Raw genomic sequence first — 18,390 nt, 5'->3', positions numbered from 1 at the left:
CCTGGCCCCAATATACTACTTATCTACAAGCTTATGTTTCACAAAGGAGCCAGATAAGCTAATACGTGCCAGCACAATGAGGGAATGGAAGAAAAGAGCAAAAATTAGGCTGGCGGGATTTGGAGGGGGAGAGAGGACAGAGAAAACATACCCAGGTCAAGATCTACAGGTGAGCGGTCAGTTGCAACAGAGTCCGGATACTTTGAATCACCGCAGAACAGTTAACCATTGACTAGAGGGACTCATAAGCATGGGATCCATGTCATTCTATTCCAGAGAGCATGAAAACAAAGCATAAAGCCATTATTAAGGCCTCTACCTGCCCTGGGCACTGAATGCAACACTAATCAATGAGAAAGAGAGGTATTGTGGGCTGCCTTCGAGGACAGGCGATATGATGTTGGTCTATGGATAAGATTATCCCGTCTATTAGTGCTCTCTTTTAGGTAGGTGGTCTACAGACATGTATCAGGTTGCAATTATTAATCCGTGACAGTGAAGGAAACAGAAAAATTCTATGGTTGGAGTGAGTAATTATTAACTTTATTAACTTCGACTTGAACCCTTCCCATGTGTAAACCTTTTGGCGGTTGTACAAAATTGAGTTCATATTTACATGGAAATCTCTAAAGTTAAAGCCTCTGTGGGCTTATTCCTGGTTATCTGTTACATACTGGTACTTATTAAAAGCTCTGTTTGCAGAGAAACAAGAAAATCCCAGTGAAAAGTTGAGTTGAATTTGTTTTGTGCGCTTTACACTGCAAAGAGATTTTGACATAACCGGTAGGGGTCACCAAGGTCCAAAAACTTTAAATCCTTCTTATAGGTCCTTTAAAATATGTTATCACTCAGGATGTTTCCTGCATATACAATTTTTGGCAGCCTTTTCATGCTCTCTGGTTGGGTTTAAGCACAATAACGATATTCTTAAACATCTTTTAGAAGTTTTTACATGTTAGAAACTTGGTTAAGGGTTGGAACCAAAATTACTTGGGTAGGGCTAAAAAAAAAAAAAAAAAAAAAGTCAACTTTTTCAACATATGTTTGAGAATTTCCTCCATTTTCTGGGTTACCATGGTGACTCCAGGTCCCCACCCTATGTAATATATGATTGTATGGCTGAAAAGAAGCAATGGCAAAGACGGCATAGGAACAGTGAAGACTTAGTTGGTATCATCACCCATCAAAAGGTGCATTTTGAGCCATGATGGATTAGTTTATCATCAGAAAAACAACCGACTGAATTTTGACGAACAAGTAATTGGTGACGTCAGCTATCTAGCAAAAATAAAAACAGCTGGACATTTGCAAGTTCCTGTTTTTAAGGGTGTTCGAATAGCATTTTTAGAGCTGCCAATGTGCTGGAGAGTGCGTCATCTCAGCATTTCATCAAAACCTACAACACCTTGAAAACATATCACCACTCTAGTCACCTTTGTATGATACATAAAATTTTTCACAATTTCCTGACATTTCCTGACTATGAAATCGATCCTTACTTGCCATCTTGCTCATTTTAACACTCGTACATGTTGTGAAGTCTTCTCCACCCGTGTCTGCTCAGTGTTTGAAAACCTACACAGCACAAGCCTGTCTGAGCACTTCACAATAAGCCACAAGTGACAAAATTGAACTTCAGTTGTCAAGTACCACAATTCCATCCCTGGTGTGTATTACGCAATTATCCACAGCGCCAGGAAACAAATCCCATTGACTTGATTCCTATTTAATTATTCTGCTTGAAAATCCTTTCCTGCTCTCTCTTTTCTCTGAACCTGAGAAGGAAAAAAAAAGAGGAAATCACTTTACCCATTAAAAAATGTCTACCTTTTCTCTTTTTTTTTTTTGAGAATTGTATTCCTTACAGCTTGTCAGTTTCTATTCACGAGAACCCACCTTCAACACGTATTTTATTTAAACCTGAGCAAATGTGGCACACAATAACACAATGGGGTTTCAGTGGGGTAAAATAATTACCTAAATACATTGTGACAGGGGAGGTTGATTCGTTGTGCAGAAAACATTGCAGGGAAAGTGTTGACAGAGTCGCAAGAGACAGTAAAGACAAAATAAGGGGCCAGTGTTCAGCTTCCATCACCAAACAAAACACGACATATTTCTCTGAAAGACAAAGTGTTAAGTTAGGCTACTCTGCACACTGTCAATAGTGGCGTTCATCATAGGCCCAGCCACAGTCTATATATTGATTAAACCATCCATCACTTAAACTCTACAAGACATTATTTCTAATTAAAAAGTAAGTCATAAATTTTGGCCTTTATTGCCAAGCTGGGGCTGTAAATAAATTTCAGGGGAGGGCAGAAACAGATTGCAGCCCCTATGCAGGGTTTAGAGCCACCGTAAAAAAAAAAAAAAAAAAAGAGGACAGGCGAGCTCGATGGCACCTTTGGGATCCTCTCGTGTCGCCTACAGGAGGGACCTGACAGGAGGGAGGCGGCTCGGCTTCACCCCAGATAAACACATGCAAATCAATAATTTCTCCGGTTGTGTTTTTATAAGACAGGTGCTTCCTCTCACAGGGGCAGACGATGCATATGGAGAACAAATATGCAAATTAAATTTTCATAAACCACTTGGGAATGTGTTTAAAAGAAAAAAAACGGGACAGCATTCGGCGTACTTGAAAATGATGTATAATCATGAGAGGTCGTGAAAGCGCACGGATCGCTCCATCATACAGCTAGCTAGCAGGCCGATGGTGACAACAAGAAGCTCCTATTATCTTTCTGCGTTTTCCTCAGCTAAACAACAATTTCGCTGCCAAATATGCAGTCGTGGGACGGTATTTAATGATCCGTGTTGATAAAGAGGCCAGTAGCAGCCCCTGCTCTGCAGCCAAAGCTCTGGTTCTGGACCGAAGAGGAGGCTCAGTCCTAGCAGAGAACACTTCACATTTGACAACTTCTGATTACCTCAGTGTGTGTGTCGGTTGTCAGGCGCTGAACTCCCCCGACAGCCAGTGGAAGAGTGTCAGAGTGTTGGTTATTTTTTGACGGGCGCAGAAGGATGTCTGATTTCACAGGTACTAGCCAAAGGGAGGGAGGGAAATGAAGGGAATAAAATGAAGAAAAAGGCAAGTCATGGGCTCCACAGCCTCCACTGCCAACAAAGGGGAAAGTGTGTGCAATCATTATTCATCTGTCGCTCTCATCTCTCCTGTTTTTTTTTTTCTCCCCACCACCAATACCTGCCAAAGACAGTTCTGACCACACTTTGTGAAGAAGGCTGGGGGAATCATATTTGGTTAACAAATAGCCAGACAGGGGTCTTGCCAAAGTGAGAGAAGTGGCCTCGGTCCTAGTGAGAGACAGAATGGAGAGAATCGCCCTCCGGGGGGAAAGCGAGAACTAATGAGTGAGCTAAAAAGGACAAGATGGAGTGATCCTCTATAAAAAGAAGCAGCAGTAATCTCCTCCCTCGCCTCCCTCTCCCCCCTTAATGTCCTGAGAGATCTTGGCTCCTCCGTAAAGCCCTGCTGCCTTAGACATCAAACAGAGCTGATTAGGACCCGCACACCTTGCTGGGTTTTGGACGGGGTGCAGCTCGAGTTCAGGAGACTCCGGGAAAAAAAAAAACATCAGCATCTCTCTCAATTACATACATCTGAGCCAGCCAATACTGACTGCAGGATCCGCTTACCACATCCCTCAAAGTCCAAATAACATCAGTGTCTTTGGATTCTGCTGTCATGTCAGGTGATTTCAGATCAGAACCCCGGAGGTGGTTGAATCAAATCGCCGACAACACATCGTCCTGTTCATCTGCATTAGCGTGAATGGTCACGGCGAGGAGGAGGTGTAGCTGGCAGAAGATGACAGAGAGAAACCACAGAGCTGCTGCGCCGAGTTCACTGTCAAGGGTGTTTTTTATTAAGACACCAAAAACTGTCAGAGCAGGTATCAGGAGAGCAGCCAGGCGCGTGACAAGACACTTTCGCTAACATCCCGGTAACCCCGTCCCATCCTGAAACAGCCCAAATTCACCATCCTACTCTGTCAAGACTTCAGAGGAGTCACCTGTGAGGCTGAGGAGGTGGGCTGTGACGGGCAATAGATTGGAAAAGAGGAAAGAAAATAGTCACAGAAAGATGTAGTTTTTCCAGAAACCCCTTCACCAGCAAAGCGTTTGGAAATCGTGTTGCAGAGTGAGATGTGAAGTCAAACACAAACTACAGGAGTTTTAACAATCCGGACAGATTTTGAAATCAGGTTGCATCATGCACAGAAGGAGGAACTTCAGATTTTCTTCTCTTTAATCTCAGATGTGCTACAAGACTGGGAAATCCTGGTGCACCACATACTACAGGATATCATTAAGATTATTGCATCAGAGAGAGCAATCGGAGAGCAGAGAGTCATCTCAAGTGATCTAATTTGGAAGCAGATAAAAAAAAAAAAAATGTTGAGGTGAGCGTGTGTTGAATGTGCTACTTTGAATGGAGAAAAAACTAAATCAGAAAGCAACATGAGGAAACTGTTGGAGAGATGTGGTCATTGTGGTTTGTTCTTCAGCAAGAAGTGGAGGTGAGATTTCAGCAGTTTTAATATCTGGAGTTAACATGAGCTTCAATGTTCTCGATTTGAATTCAAAAATAACCTGTGATATTACTCAGTGGAGCTCAGGTTTGTCTGTTTGCAGTCTGGGAGCTTCACTAGAGCTGCAACGATTGGCTGACATAACCTACAAGGTCGACATGAAAAATACATCAGCCAGTATTGTAAAATGAAAAACTGCAACTACATTTTGGTGCAACATCAGCCCACTCAAACCAGTGCACCCTGAATACTTCGCATATTTCCACATATTTCTACATATAGAAAAGTCTGTGCAATGTCAGTATTTTGCTATTTAGAATACAGATAATCAGTTCCAGTCATTGGTCAGCTGAAGTCGAAACACTTTAGACAAGAGGTGACAGCAGCAGGAAAGTCGGACAAGTATACCAAATTCTCAGGGCTGCAGAAGATGAAAAGGCTGTTTGCTCACTATGTAGAGTTTAAATAGCATCATACAACTGTACAGCAAAATGCATGATCACCTGAAAAGCAAACACACAGAACCCATTCATCTGTTTGCTTCTCTCCTACTCCCTGCGTTCACATGTCAAATTTAAATGCAGCCAAATTCCCAATAAAGCTGCTCTCACTGACATATTTTTGAGTTTTTGCTGTAAGACAATGGAACGAGTACGAAATAGTGATGGGAACGCGATTATTAAAATCGCATGCACTGCCACAATCCTGGATTTTGTAAACGTGACGTGCAGGGCATTTAACTGTATTGTCAGGGAATTTAAACCAAAGTCAGGGAAGAATTGCACAATAAAGTGAAAATTAGCACTTTTACCTGCTACTGATTGAACTTTTTCAGTTGGTTAATAAAAACTTGCTGCTTCATACAATGACAGAGTGTGTCTAAATAAAAACTGAATTAAACTGAATGGTCATTTTGTTTTTTTATGGAAAAAAGAATTGCTTAGATTAATTATTAAATTGCTAAATTACCCAATAGACTAACTGACAGAAAAATAGTAGAATCTAGCCCTACACAGTATCTAAACTATCTAATACTCTGGCCGAATATCAGTTCAGACCATGATCTCTGACCAGATTACTCCTCAGACTGTAGGAGGGGTGAAAGGGGGTAAATAGATCAGAAGCTTAAAAAAATCTAACTCCAGCCAGCATGTAGTTAATTCAGCAAGACAGGAAATAAAATAAAACACCTAGCCTGGTTCTGTCCACAAAAAAAAAAACAAAAAAAAAAACAAAAAACAGAATCTAGTCATCAGCACTGCTAAAACTCACTAATCTACAAGTTACATGGAGCCTGCTTTAATCTGCTCCAAATCCCAAATGTAAAAACAACACATTGTTTTTAGGTGGATTACAAGCCGGATATTTCCTGTGCTGAGTGTAAGTGGGCAACCAGGAGCCTCAGTTCACTAAAATCACAAACTACAATTCTTACACTTGTGCAATCATTAACTAGCAATGAAGAATCTTCATATTTAATGGATAGATATGAGAGTGGTGTAAATCTTCTTCCAAAGAACAGAAAGTGGGCTTATTTCCTAAAATGTTCACCTATTCCTTTTGCCTCCTAACTTTTAAATCATTTATAACTGCAATATTGATTAGAAACACTGTGTCAAAGCACAAATCACTGATTGGTATTGTTATATTCCTCACATAGATGAATGCATTTATCATGATAATGCAACAGAATATTACATGAATATTGTATTAGAAAAGGTGGAGGCGGTGGACGTGCACACTGTCTCAGCAAACACCACATTAGGCACATTAAGTACGTGCACACTGACGTGCACACCGGTCATGGTGATGGAGCATTACCAAAAAACATGCATAAATATGTCGCCTTAAACCATAAGACTGCATAATTAAAGTTACAGCTGCTTTAAGTTCAGAACAAATGAGAACTCCTTGTGTCCCTGTGTGAAGTTCTATAGTGCAAATACACCTTTATTCTATTTAAAAAGAGGAAGCCAAGCATAAATGGGTTTAAAAAAAAAAAGCGAGAGACTATGATTCTAAAAGCAAATAAAGTAATATATGTGAATTTGCTATAGCTGTGGAGGTTAAAATCAATACTAATCAGGCAATTTGGCAAGTGTGCCACATGGAAGTAATGAGATGACAAACTGACATTTTCATACAGCTGCAGGAGCGTTCTCACATCAGCTGCCCGCCTATTGGGACAAAACCTCCACAAACATGTCTGAGCAAATACATTTCCAGCAGGTTGCAGTTGTCTTGACAACAGCAATTTGCACAGAGGGTCAACAAATTCGTCATTATCAGCCGTGCACTACACGAAGCAATATGTGCCTTTTAAATAATTTGGTCATTTAGAGGGTTTCGATGCTCTGCTCGGTATCCTCGAGCCGGCCCCGCTTTCGACCCGGCCGTAGTTGCCCAAGTAACAGGACGCGACAACAAAGACGAGCAAAGTCAACTACCTCTGGAGAGAATTCAAATTCAAGAACACTGCTGACACCGGCCAAAACCATCTTGCTGGTTTTCCATTCAAACGACCTGCTTTGCATCGTTTGGAGAAGTCCGGGCAGGATCCCACTATGAAAACAAATGGCAGGGCTTTAAGATAACAGAACCAAAACTTGGCCGGGGCAAAGTCCTTACTAGCCATTATGGTCAGACTAACCTGAATGGACAATGCTTTGGGAAACCGTGCTGGGTATGCAAAGCTTCATAGGTGACTGAAAAGGAGTTTTACAGTCAAACCAGCTTCTAGATAGCCACAAATCAAAGCCCTAATGTTCATGTGCGTAAGAGGTTTTAAAACGCCGGAAGACAGATCGTCAATGAAATAAGCAGTTACAAACTCAGATTTCTGGGATTTAATATGTAACAAACCAAAGAAACCAGGCTTTGTGTATCATTATTCATCTTCATACTGGTTTCAGCAACATATATGGCTGTTTAATAGTGTCTAAGCAGAATATGCTTTGGAGAACGAGGCAGAAACTTCATAGATGTGTATATTCTAGAGGACACTAATTAAATCTTAGAAATCATAAGGTTGGAAGAGATTCTTTTATTGGAATCAACTTGGTTATACAATCTCAAACGATCACTGGCCTTCTGCTCGATCGACTGTGCTTTGCTTGAAACTATTAACCTCATAAACAATCGATATTCAAAATCAGATCTGTTAAATTTTAGATTCATGTATCAAGTACTTTCCAAGATACATTTTATTAAAGTAGAAGTGTAGTAGATCACATAAAAGCCTGGATCATTTAAACCTCCAGAACTATCAACCAATATTTTTGTGTTTGTGGTACAACTTGTTCAATTAAAGTAACAAAAAAAGTATTTCAGATTGAAAAGTATTTTATATGTTTAGTGTTGCATTATTGCGATATGCAGATATGTATGGTTCAGAAAATATCACTAACTGACTGCTGCATCAATAATTTTTTTGTGAATTTGTGCTCAAGGTTGGACTTTTCATGACATTGAATATTTCTTTTCCATATTTCAACTCATTCATAATTACATATTATTTAATCGACTTGTCCAACATTATAGACTCCGAATCAATGACATGTTGAGAAACAAGGGTTGAAATTTCAGGCTTTTATCTTCAATAGTTCCTGACTATTATGGGACAACTTCAGCATTTAAAAGGTGCTGAAAGGTGCTGAAAAGGTGCTGCATTTATTAAAAGAGATTTTTGTATCAGAAAGTATTTGATATATCAAGCTAAAATTTCACAGTTATCTTTAGAAATATCTATAGTTTACATCATTAAAATTTCAGGCCAATCAGAGATGGTTGAGCAGCGTTTGACATGGAATGACCCAATATGACCCAAGTATGTAACTGAGTTTTTAGGGGTTAAAGTAAAACACCTACCAGAGAAAGACTTTAACATATAACTCTGCCTAAACATGAATATTCTGTTAAATTGTTAAATACTTTGAATCTATGTCAAGTATGATTTTTGCAGTACTTTGCCCAAAAACTGAGGTAGATTCGACTTAATCCAAAGTGACCACAAATTAGGCAAAAGAAGGTACATCAAATGGAGGTTGTAATTTGATGTCGGAGAACATTAGGATATTTACCATCACACCGATCCCTAGCTTTTAATTCATTTGACATCTTTCAGCACTAATACAATATCTGATTTCTGAGAAGCACCAGAACACGGTCACACAGCGTGACGTCTGAGGGAAAGCAGCGGGTTGCAGGACGAGTCACCGAAAACGTGTTTCTACACAGAAACGAGGACCAAGGTCATTATGTCTGTACCAGATTCTCCCTTCGTGTCTGAAAAATCACAAGGCGGCAGCGGCGTCGGTGACACGCACAGCCGCCACCTGCTGCTCTCAATGTTATTCAAATGACAGCACAATTCTATTTTCACCTTACAACTAATGTGACCGTTACTCCTGTGTCAGCAACATTTACCGTCCTTTTTTTTTCTTGCGCGGGATATGCGTGCAAACGGGGAAATTAATTCAAAAATGGGATTATCCTGGAATGTAGCTGAAGCTGGTGGAAAATATGAGGCCTTATCAAGAAAAAGGTGACGTGACTTGTTCACCTTATGCCTTGATCTTGTTGAAAAAGAACATCAAACACACAGAAAAGAAAATGCACTGCCGCAAGGAAGTTGTTAGGAAAATAGGGAAGGAGGGGTGGCGGCATGGAGTCAGATGAAGGGGAAACAGGATAGATGGATGTAGGAAGGGGATGTTTGTGTGGAGGTGAGTGAGGGGGGATGTCGGCAGGCAAAGCTATCATCCACAGAGCCCACCAGTAAACTCTAGAGGGCAAACAATCTCCCTAATTGAATTGAATCCAGGCTCACCGCAGGAGGGAACCGAGGCCAGTGGCTCCATTCGGTGTGGAGAGGGTTTGTAGGAGGAGGAGGTGGAGGGCTTCGGCTGGGCATGCCAAGTGAGCGAGGAAAACGAAGATAAGTACAAGAAGCAGAGAGCAAACAGGAAAGGGTTGCCGAAGACAACAATGACAAACAGACGAGACGGTGGCGAAGGTTTCGGTGGTTTAAGGAGCGACGGAGGAGCAGCACAACTTGAGGCGGAGAGAAATGGAAGTCAGCTGCACTTTCGCATTTTGATTACACCAAAAAACAAAAAAAACAAAACATAATTTGCATCAGGTAATGAAATCCAAACACGCTTGGTGGATGGTTACCGACCCAAAAATGAAAGAAAAAAAAAACTCTCCTTGTTGCTGGTGGCAGAATTGAAAGGCTTACTAGTCGTGTCCAGCAGATTTGCATATGAAGATGAGCACCTATCGTGAATCATCTTCATAAACATCCCATGAACCAGCCCGATTGGCACACATGAATGCTCTTCATTACCGGGTGGAACCTCTTGTATGTATAATCAGGGATCTATTTATCAGGTGTGATGCTGTCAGAAATAAAAATTGTACTTTACCTTCTTTTCTTGCAAATTCCTGTCTGTCACATCCCAGGTAGTAAAAGCATCCTGGGGAAGGAAACAGAAAGAGAAGAAACAGGTTAGAAAACACTTGTAAAATAAGAAGAATTAAAAATTCCAGCAGGAGGAACCTTAACATGCCTCTAAGTCACAATTAACAGATTTAAAGGAATACAGGAAATAATTGCTTTTTGCATCGGAAGTGCTACTTTCTCACACAGAAACGATTTATTTTGGTCTCTTCTGGATCGGCCATTATTAAGTAGCATCTTCATAAATTTTTCAGCTGTTGTCTGGTTCCCACACTGGTGCTAGAGCGGCTGTATGAAGAGCTATTCAGGTCACATCAGCTTTTAATGGCTGATTTATTAGGGCCCAACAGGGGCTCGGTGATGGGCTGCAGGACAAAGAGCCTGTTTTAAACTGCATTAACACTCTGCAGTAAATATCCCATACAACATTAGCATTTTGATGACTGCCTCGCCTCGTCACCTTTTCCTTTCCCCCCGTGCACATTTTGCTCTCCTTCTCTGCCTCTTTAGCAGGCACATCAATCCATCTTTCGCCGCTTTCTCTCGGCCGTCGTTTTTAGTTTTTCCCGCTCAACAAACTGAAGGTATACCTGTGGGTTAATTCCAAATTCAAAACAGGATGGTTCTACTGCTGCAACACACATTCTTATTGTGATGCAAACTATATTTACATGATTTATAATTAAATCTCGCATGCAATCATAAAACTGATGAGCGCTTTTGTAATTGAGGTGTCTATGGCAGGTTGTGGTCTTGAATAATAAGCTAAAATTAAAAACGATCAATTAGTAGCACTGTCTTTATTATGCAAATTAGGTAGATACTAGAATTAAAGGGACCTTTTTGGGAAAAAAAAATATATGAAGGTTGTTCATCACCTGTCAAAATATTTTTTTAAAAGCACTGATTTGAAAATTATTAAAAAGAAAACATTGCACAAACAAAATCATGCTGAGTAAAAATGGTCCCTTTATGTCAAACTGTGCAGAGATGCTACAAGACAAAAAAAAAAGACAAGAAGACAAATCTCAGTTATATTGCCAGATTTCTGAATATCATCTGGGCACAACGGCCAACCGATCTTGGCTTCTGAACAAGTGCCGGGGCTGTGCTTCATCAAATCTGCTGTTCATTATGTTTGATCAAATTTGAGTCTTTGGCAGAGGAAGCAGATGCTATAGGTCAATTCAGCTCGAACTGCTCAAACTAGTTTGGTCAACAGAGCATCTGCCAGTCATTTAGCAGTCCTGGAAGTGTTTGGAAAGGAACACAATCACACCATATTGCAACAATCGCGATCACAAACTGTTGCACAAAAGGAGACCCGGTTCACACACAGCAGAAGATAAAAATCATATTCCGGACAGCGTAATGAGCCATAGCTGGGTTTTATCATGTACGATCACTGGATCTTTTTATCTAATTTGCAGTAATTGTGCAGGTTTTTTTTTTTTTTTATTCCTCACATTTAGCTCTTTTAAAAACCCACTGCTCCTCTGCCTGGTCTTCCTCACTGAGCAGAAACAGTATTGGAGCCAAACTTACTGCTCTCTCGTAATCATCGGTTAAAGCACTGGCACTAGTCGGGAACTGAAGCTTCCAAAATATCTTCAAAGAGTTTTGGACCAGGGAAATACACGCCAGGCACCCAAGGCAATCGTGCACCATTACTACCAGGATATTCATTCCAAAGATATTCAGTGGCAATGAACTCTACACAGAGGATGACCTGGCATGACATCAGTGGAGCGAGCTGCTTATTAATGCCAGGATGCTCATTAATGGTGGCAGCCAGGGTGGTTTAGGTTTGTACGACCACAAAGCTGCTATTACAAGAAAACATGGAATTATAACGGCTATTTTTGTCCACAATATTGCATTTGTGATTTGAAGATGCACTGTGCAAAATGTTTTCTAAGAGTTTTTAACTGTAGTTTTTATTAACAATATACCAATATTTTATAGCTTTTTCCAGTTTTGTTAAATTACTAGGGCTGGCCCGAATAGCAGTTTCTGGGCTCCGGACATTTGGCACCGATTAATGACAAATATTTGGTTCATTTGGTAACGTCCGACGCTACGGACGATGAACGGAAGAACGAGCCAAACGTTCAGTCCGAATATTCGGATCTCAAAATAAATATTCGGATACCACCGTCATGACTGAACATTCGAATATTCGGGTCGAGCCCTATAAATCACAGATAATAAAGAGTAAAAACACAAGAAAAAAAAGTATTAATTTACATGTAAACTTTAAAAATAACAGATCAAAACTGTAAATAACGTCCATATCAAAAATTAGAATTTTTACAAATGGTAATTTGTTCTTTTACATTTAACCAAAATATGACAGAAATTTTTTTACTGCATTTAAATTTAAAAAAATAAAAATAAATGTAACTGTCATTTTATAGTTTTTCTTTGCTTTTGTTATTACAGATAACAAGTACAGTCACAAAAAGTAATACTTTACATGTTAACTGTCGAAAAAAATTAATTTTAAAAAATCTTAAAAATTGTAAATAAAAAAAAATCATACCAAAAATCTGTATTTTTACAAATGATAATTTGTTCTTTTACAACATTAAAGTGTAAAAATACACAATTTTAATGTACTTAAACTATTAAAAACTACAATAGTTTTACAGATATTTACCCTTATTTGCAAGAAAAACTGAGTACAGCAAGGACTGAAAAATGTTGAATAACTTTAACAGTTATTTTATACATCTTTCCTGTTTTGTTAAATTACATATAGTAACTGTATTTGAATCTAATACCGCATTTGTCAAATTCAGATAATATATCCTCATTTCCTGCTAGTTTTCTGTAACTACTAAGTGAACATTCTAAGTCCCTCTATAGGCCTTGATTAATCTAGGGCTGGGCCCGAATATCCAAATATCCGGTCCCGACGGTGGTATCTGGATATTAATTTGGAGATCCAAATATTCTCTGCATTTACTTACATTTTAGAGTTCTGCATTCAAATATCCTTCCAGAGCGCATTTCAAATAGGGAATGTAAAAGGTTTTCATGGGAAAGAAAGGCCTGCTGAGATACCAATATGACACGAAACTGAGAGCGGGATTAATTTTACATCATGTCATTAACTTTTCTCTGGCTGCAACCAGTTGGAGCAGAAGAGAGCCGACAGTAGCGTGAAAGATTTTTGTTGGAGTGCCAAGTGATCCTGCAGCCAGGATCGCTGGATATCTCCAAGTGAGTGATTGCCTATTGCTGAAATGCATGAGTGCAAAAGGAGGTACTATATGTAGCGACTCTATGGCATTAACACACCGAAAATTGGCCCTTTCTTTGTCACATTATCTACTGTACTCAGTTTTTCAGTTCCCCTGGCGAAGGGAGTGCTTTCTAAATTACAAAGTGATGAAACACAGCATGACTATCCAGCTTTCACTGCCATGAACTTACACCCAAATTTGATTTCACACTCCAAAAGTGATTCATTGTGGTACGGTGTGCTGGGTATCGCTGCTAAGTGTGGTCGTGCTGCAGCAGACTATATTTCTGACCACGCCTGACAGTAATGTTGGGTGTAACAATGCTTTTTTCCCCCTGCGTGTAAGATTTAGGACTTAATCATCCCTTATAATGATCATTTCAACAATACTAAAGGAAGCATTAAAGCAGGGTGAGAAGCTATCATGGGCTTACAACAATGTGATGTGTAGTAGCAATTTTTCTCAAGTCGCTTTGTGTATGCATTTTCCATAAAGTAGCAGCTTTTCCTTCAAAGCATACAAATAAATTAGATGACCTCACGACCTTAATAATCTTACAAAGTCTCTGTTGATGTTGATAAACTGAATTCATCAAAACAGTGGAGCCGGCCATTGCTGATTTAGTTTAATTTATGTATACTATATGAACGTATCTAAATAAGTATGTAAAACACTTGAACTCGAGTATAGTGTGTTAAGTCTGAACAAGCAATTGCACACCTGCACAAAAGCATACAAAATAATTAGTAGCTCTGTGTTTTTCTTGCCTCAATAAAGTGTTCTGCTGGACTGTTTTTCCCTCCCAACTACAGGTAAAAAATAAAAGAAAATGCAACAAAAGAGCAACGTGAGTGCTACTGAAGAACAAAGACAAGAATGAGCGAGAGAAACAATGCTTTTTCACATGAATTTAAGCCCGTTATAGTTTTGATGTCGAGGGTTTGTGGATGTGGAGGCACCCACGGTTAGTAGTGGTAGCTACCAGCATGGTTTAATACTACACGTCGGAGAATCCTGAAGTCAGCAAGCACTTCATGAGGAGCAACTGTGTTTGACATACAGCAGAACAGTACCTGCTGTGTCTCTTTACAGTGCAATATGATAAAACCCACTGTACAGAAGAGAAAACATGATTTTAAAGCTCTTCATGATGCTTGGAAAATGGGGCGGCGAAATGCATTTTTTAACTGATTGGTATCGGCAAGAACCTAAACTCCATCCTTTGTCTATGTTCACTGTCACAAAGAAGTTGGGTGAGCATAATTTTGGCAGAGGATGCTATAGATGCAAATATACATATTAGCTTTGGTCAGAGGTCATTAAGCGTCACAGAAATCTTTGTCACGGTGCCCGTTGCTAGCTAAATCCCCACAATGCTCTCTGCTTGCCAAAACAAAACTGCGTGTAATCTGAGTGACCAACTCGTCTGGTCAGTACAGTATTAAACTGGACGATTCTCCACCTGGTGGTGCAACTGTGTACTGCAGCTGATCTACGATGCATATTTCCTGACATTCATGTAGACAATACAGGTTTTTGCTGTCTTTTGGAGCTTGTGTAGCCACGGTAATCCTATTTTCAAAATGCTGCACTTCAGACGGTGACCTTTGCCCAATGTTTTACTACAAAGTTCGTGATCGCCAACATTAAAATTATCGAACAGCTTTGACTCATCTTAATGCACTGCAGAGGTATTTAATTGTCAAGCATATACTGTATATTGATCTTAATAACTTTAATATGCTTGCTGTGTGGAACATAGTATCGCCTTGGGATTAGGTATGGCATATATTAAATATAAAATGACTCTAAAATCTTTAAAAACTATGTAAAAATATATCACAGAATGCAAATGCAGTACATACTCAATGTAGCTGCTTTTTTACATTAAAAAGAAGGTAAATGGCAACAACAGCAAAGGGAAAATAGAAGCGAACATGACTTCAAAGCTATTCATGATGACTGTAAGACAAAATCTACAATGAACTCTGTTTTTCCGGATTGTCTACACTCGCCGTCTGCTCCTCTGCAGCTGCTGGTTATTTCAGCCTCAGGCTTCATTCTCTTTTAAGGTAGTCAACAAATCACGATGGAGAGTACTGGAGCATGAATTTGACCAAATGTGGAGGAGCAGGGCAGGACTAACAATACTGTCCCTGTAGGAGAATAGTGCGGTATTGGAAAACACAGAAAAAACTCTCGTCTCTGCTCGTCATTGTGCGCCGAAGCGACCTGCAATCAGGAAACAGCAGCACATACGAGGAAAGCAGCAGACGCATGCAGCCACTGTATGACTGATCCAAGTCGACAGCCTGTGGTGTGTCTTTATAAAAGCATTTACTGAGGCGCAGCGCCGTGGCCTGCCGAAAGCTCATCAAAGAGTGGCTTATTTCATCAGCCAAGTGGAAAATGTGCTGAGAAAGAGAGGGAGAGGCAATAGTGAGGAAGTCAGCGAGAGTAACTAAGCTATTGTGCCCATCGCTGACCCAAACACCCGCATTACAGTAGTCGCGGCCGCTCACAACAAAAGCCCTAATCGGCAGAGCAGGGCTCTAAATTAAATGACCCTGTAGTTGTGACACTGTAACTGACAAGCCAGCCTGTGCATGCTGAGGCCAAAGGCAAAGGAGATATGGCTAGTGAACAGAAAATGTATTGAAATGGTGGCATCTTCTGACAAGTAGAGACAGCCCTGAGTAACCTACACACTTTTCTGTGAAGTATTGAATATGCGCTGCTTATTCGCCTACTTGCAGCTATTTCATAGATTATACAGACTTTAAAATGAGCCACTCGGAGAGACAGAAATAACCGAGCTTCATAAAGATTTTGCTTGCACCCTCAGGTAAACTGCACTTCCAGTATAACATACCATGACTTCCACCAAATGTAACTATTACACCTCTCGCACTGCAAGGAGGGAGCTGGCATACATTTCCAAATGCCTAAATCGGAGTTTAGCAGAGCGACGGCAAAAAGGGGGAACAATTCATCTCTGCATCAAAGTGTGAAACACAAACAAGGCCTTTGTTGGTGAAATGTGAGTTCAACAAATTGCATTACGTCGTCATCATCGGTTAAGTAATCATAGCCAGCCAGGGACTGCTCATTCAGAAGAGAGGGGAAGCTTACCAACCGGAGTCAATGGGCAGCATTTATAATGCATGGGCAGCATCCCTACCCCCAAGGGTCACATTAAATTCAGGAAAGCTGATAACAATTGACTGAGGTTGCTGGCGACTGCAGGCAGATTATGTATAGTTACGTGTCTGCGTTCTCATTCTCGGCTTCTTCACGTTCTCGGTATCCACTTCTCTCTTCTGTTTCTGCCCCACATCTCCTTGATCTTTATCTTTTTTTCCCTCCCTCAGCTTCTACTTTTCTCTCTCGCTCTGGCATACAAATGAGAAGAGACGACGAGGGACGTACAGCAGCGAACAATGCGGTCCATCCCCGGAAGACTTTCTTACACACCGACCCTAATTGCCCTTAATTGGAGAGGGATGAACCTTGGGATATGAGTGTGTAGGTTCCTCTGTATTGTATGCATGAGTGTGTTATTGTTTGTGCGCATTCGTTTGTGGAATGAGACGTACATGATGAACACACATAGCCTCCAGGCTAACGCATTCAGCCAAAGTGGCAACACAGCACCTCTGTTGTAAATTTTTGAGACGTGGGTGTACGCAAGCTCATGTGTTTGAATATTTATGTAAATTTAATGTTTTTTTTCCAGTCCTCAGGGCTTCAATTGCTCCTCAAGCCAGAATGGGATTTCTCTTATCACATATCTCACCAGCAAGCTCATTGTCAATTCTTAAAAGGCGTTACGATGCTCAAATGCATGAATTATATGGTCCAAAATAAGCAGTCAAAATGCCATACATTTACACAGCAATTTCACCCCCCCGCCTCCGCTGGGGCCAGGGAGCTGTTTACCTGAGCTGAGGAATATCATTATGATAATCACGCTTGTCTTTATTTGGAATACATACATATTCCCAACACGATGACCAACCTTGCAGCAGAACATAAAAGTCAATAGAGGGGAAAATTGTATGGGTGACACAAGTGGGACTTGACACCATAGGTCCTTCACGAGGGTGCACATCGTGTGCATGCACAATCAGTCATTTAGCATTTTGCTTTGATGATAGCGTCACATGGAGAAGCACACTTGTTCTGTGGAGGGTTACCAGTGCAAGGCCATGAAGAGACTCTCAGGGAGACGGACAGGATGCACTCGAGTGCTTCAAGACATCAAAAAGGAAGATTACCTTCAATGGGGTCATGATGTACATGCACATACTGCTTTCAGTGTGTTGCATAAAATAATGTCATTGTCAAACTGCTTTGATGTAAACAATAAAATGGAATTTATTTTCATTTTAAAATTGACAATACTTTTTCTGAGATAACAATGATTTATTTAGTAAAGTGGTCTTGTAAAGGTTCAAATGCCAGTTGCAAGCACTTATAGTCCAATGTGTAATCTTCTACTTGCTTATTTTGATCAACAATATATTTAAAACTCAAAAGGATTCGGTTTAAAATGAAACAAGTCAGAATCACTCAAAAAAAATTATGTTTGAGTGCAACAAGAAATACTTCACGCAGCAAATTGCATCAACCTTTTCAAGTTATGACAACTTTCAAAGAAATTATGTTCACACAAGAAATTATATTGAGTTCAGAGAATTAGCTTTTCCACTACAGTCAAAAGTATTTTTTACTTAATGATTAGTAGCATGAACGCAAGTTTTTCCATTGATTACTTATAAAATTAAGGATTTTTTAATTGTATTTTTAAGTGTTATATACTTAATTACTTGCCATTATTTTGAACTTAAGTTTTTAAACTGGGAAATTTAATCAAAAAATTTAAGTTGAAGAAGAGTGAAGAAAAAATTAAGCTAGTAAGCCGATTTCATTGAGTTACCTCAACTAACGTGAAAATCTGAGGTTAAATTACACACAATATTAAGTTGACGTGACAACCATCACAATAATCACTAATACTTTTACATTTTAAAGTTTTAGTGAAATCATTAAATTCTATATATTTACTTAATCTTGCACTAATTCTTTTAATGAAGTGTTAGAAAAAGGTCCCTTGAATTGCTTG

At 39.8% G+C, this 18,390-nt stretch overlaps 1 protein-coding gene across 17 annotated transcripts in view; it reads right to left on the bottom strand.

The window, feature by feature from the left end:
* The window catches only part of LOC111564120 (adhesion G protein-coupled receptor L3-like), a 266,802-nt gene that overhangs the window by 229,533 nt on the left and 18,879 nt on the right, over positions 1-18,390 (bottom strand). For all 17 annotated transcript variants that reach the window (XM_055007698.1, XM_055007699.1, XM_055007703.1 and 14 more), the window contains one exon: positions 9,983-10,033. The gene's annotated coding sequence lies outside the window, so the exon portion shown is untranslated. The remainder of the gene's footprint in view (positions 1-9,982; positions 10,034-18,390) is intronic.

Source organism: Amphiprion ocellaris, chromosome 23 (assembly GCF_022539595.1).
Source record: "Amphiprion ocellaris isolate individual 3 ecotype Okinawa chromosome 23, ASM2253959v1, whole genome shotgun sequence".
Taxonomy (NCBI): domain Eukaryota; kingdom Metazoa; phylum Chordata; class Actinopteri; family Pomacentridae; genus Amphiprion; species Amphiprion ocellaris.
The sequence above is the reverse complement of the archived record's forward strand: the minus strand, read 5'-3'. Positions and strand labels throughout refer to the sequence as shown.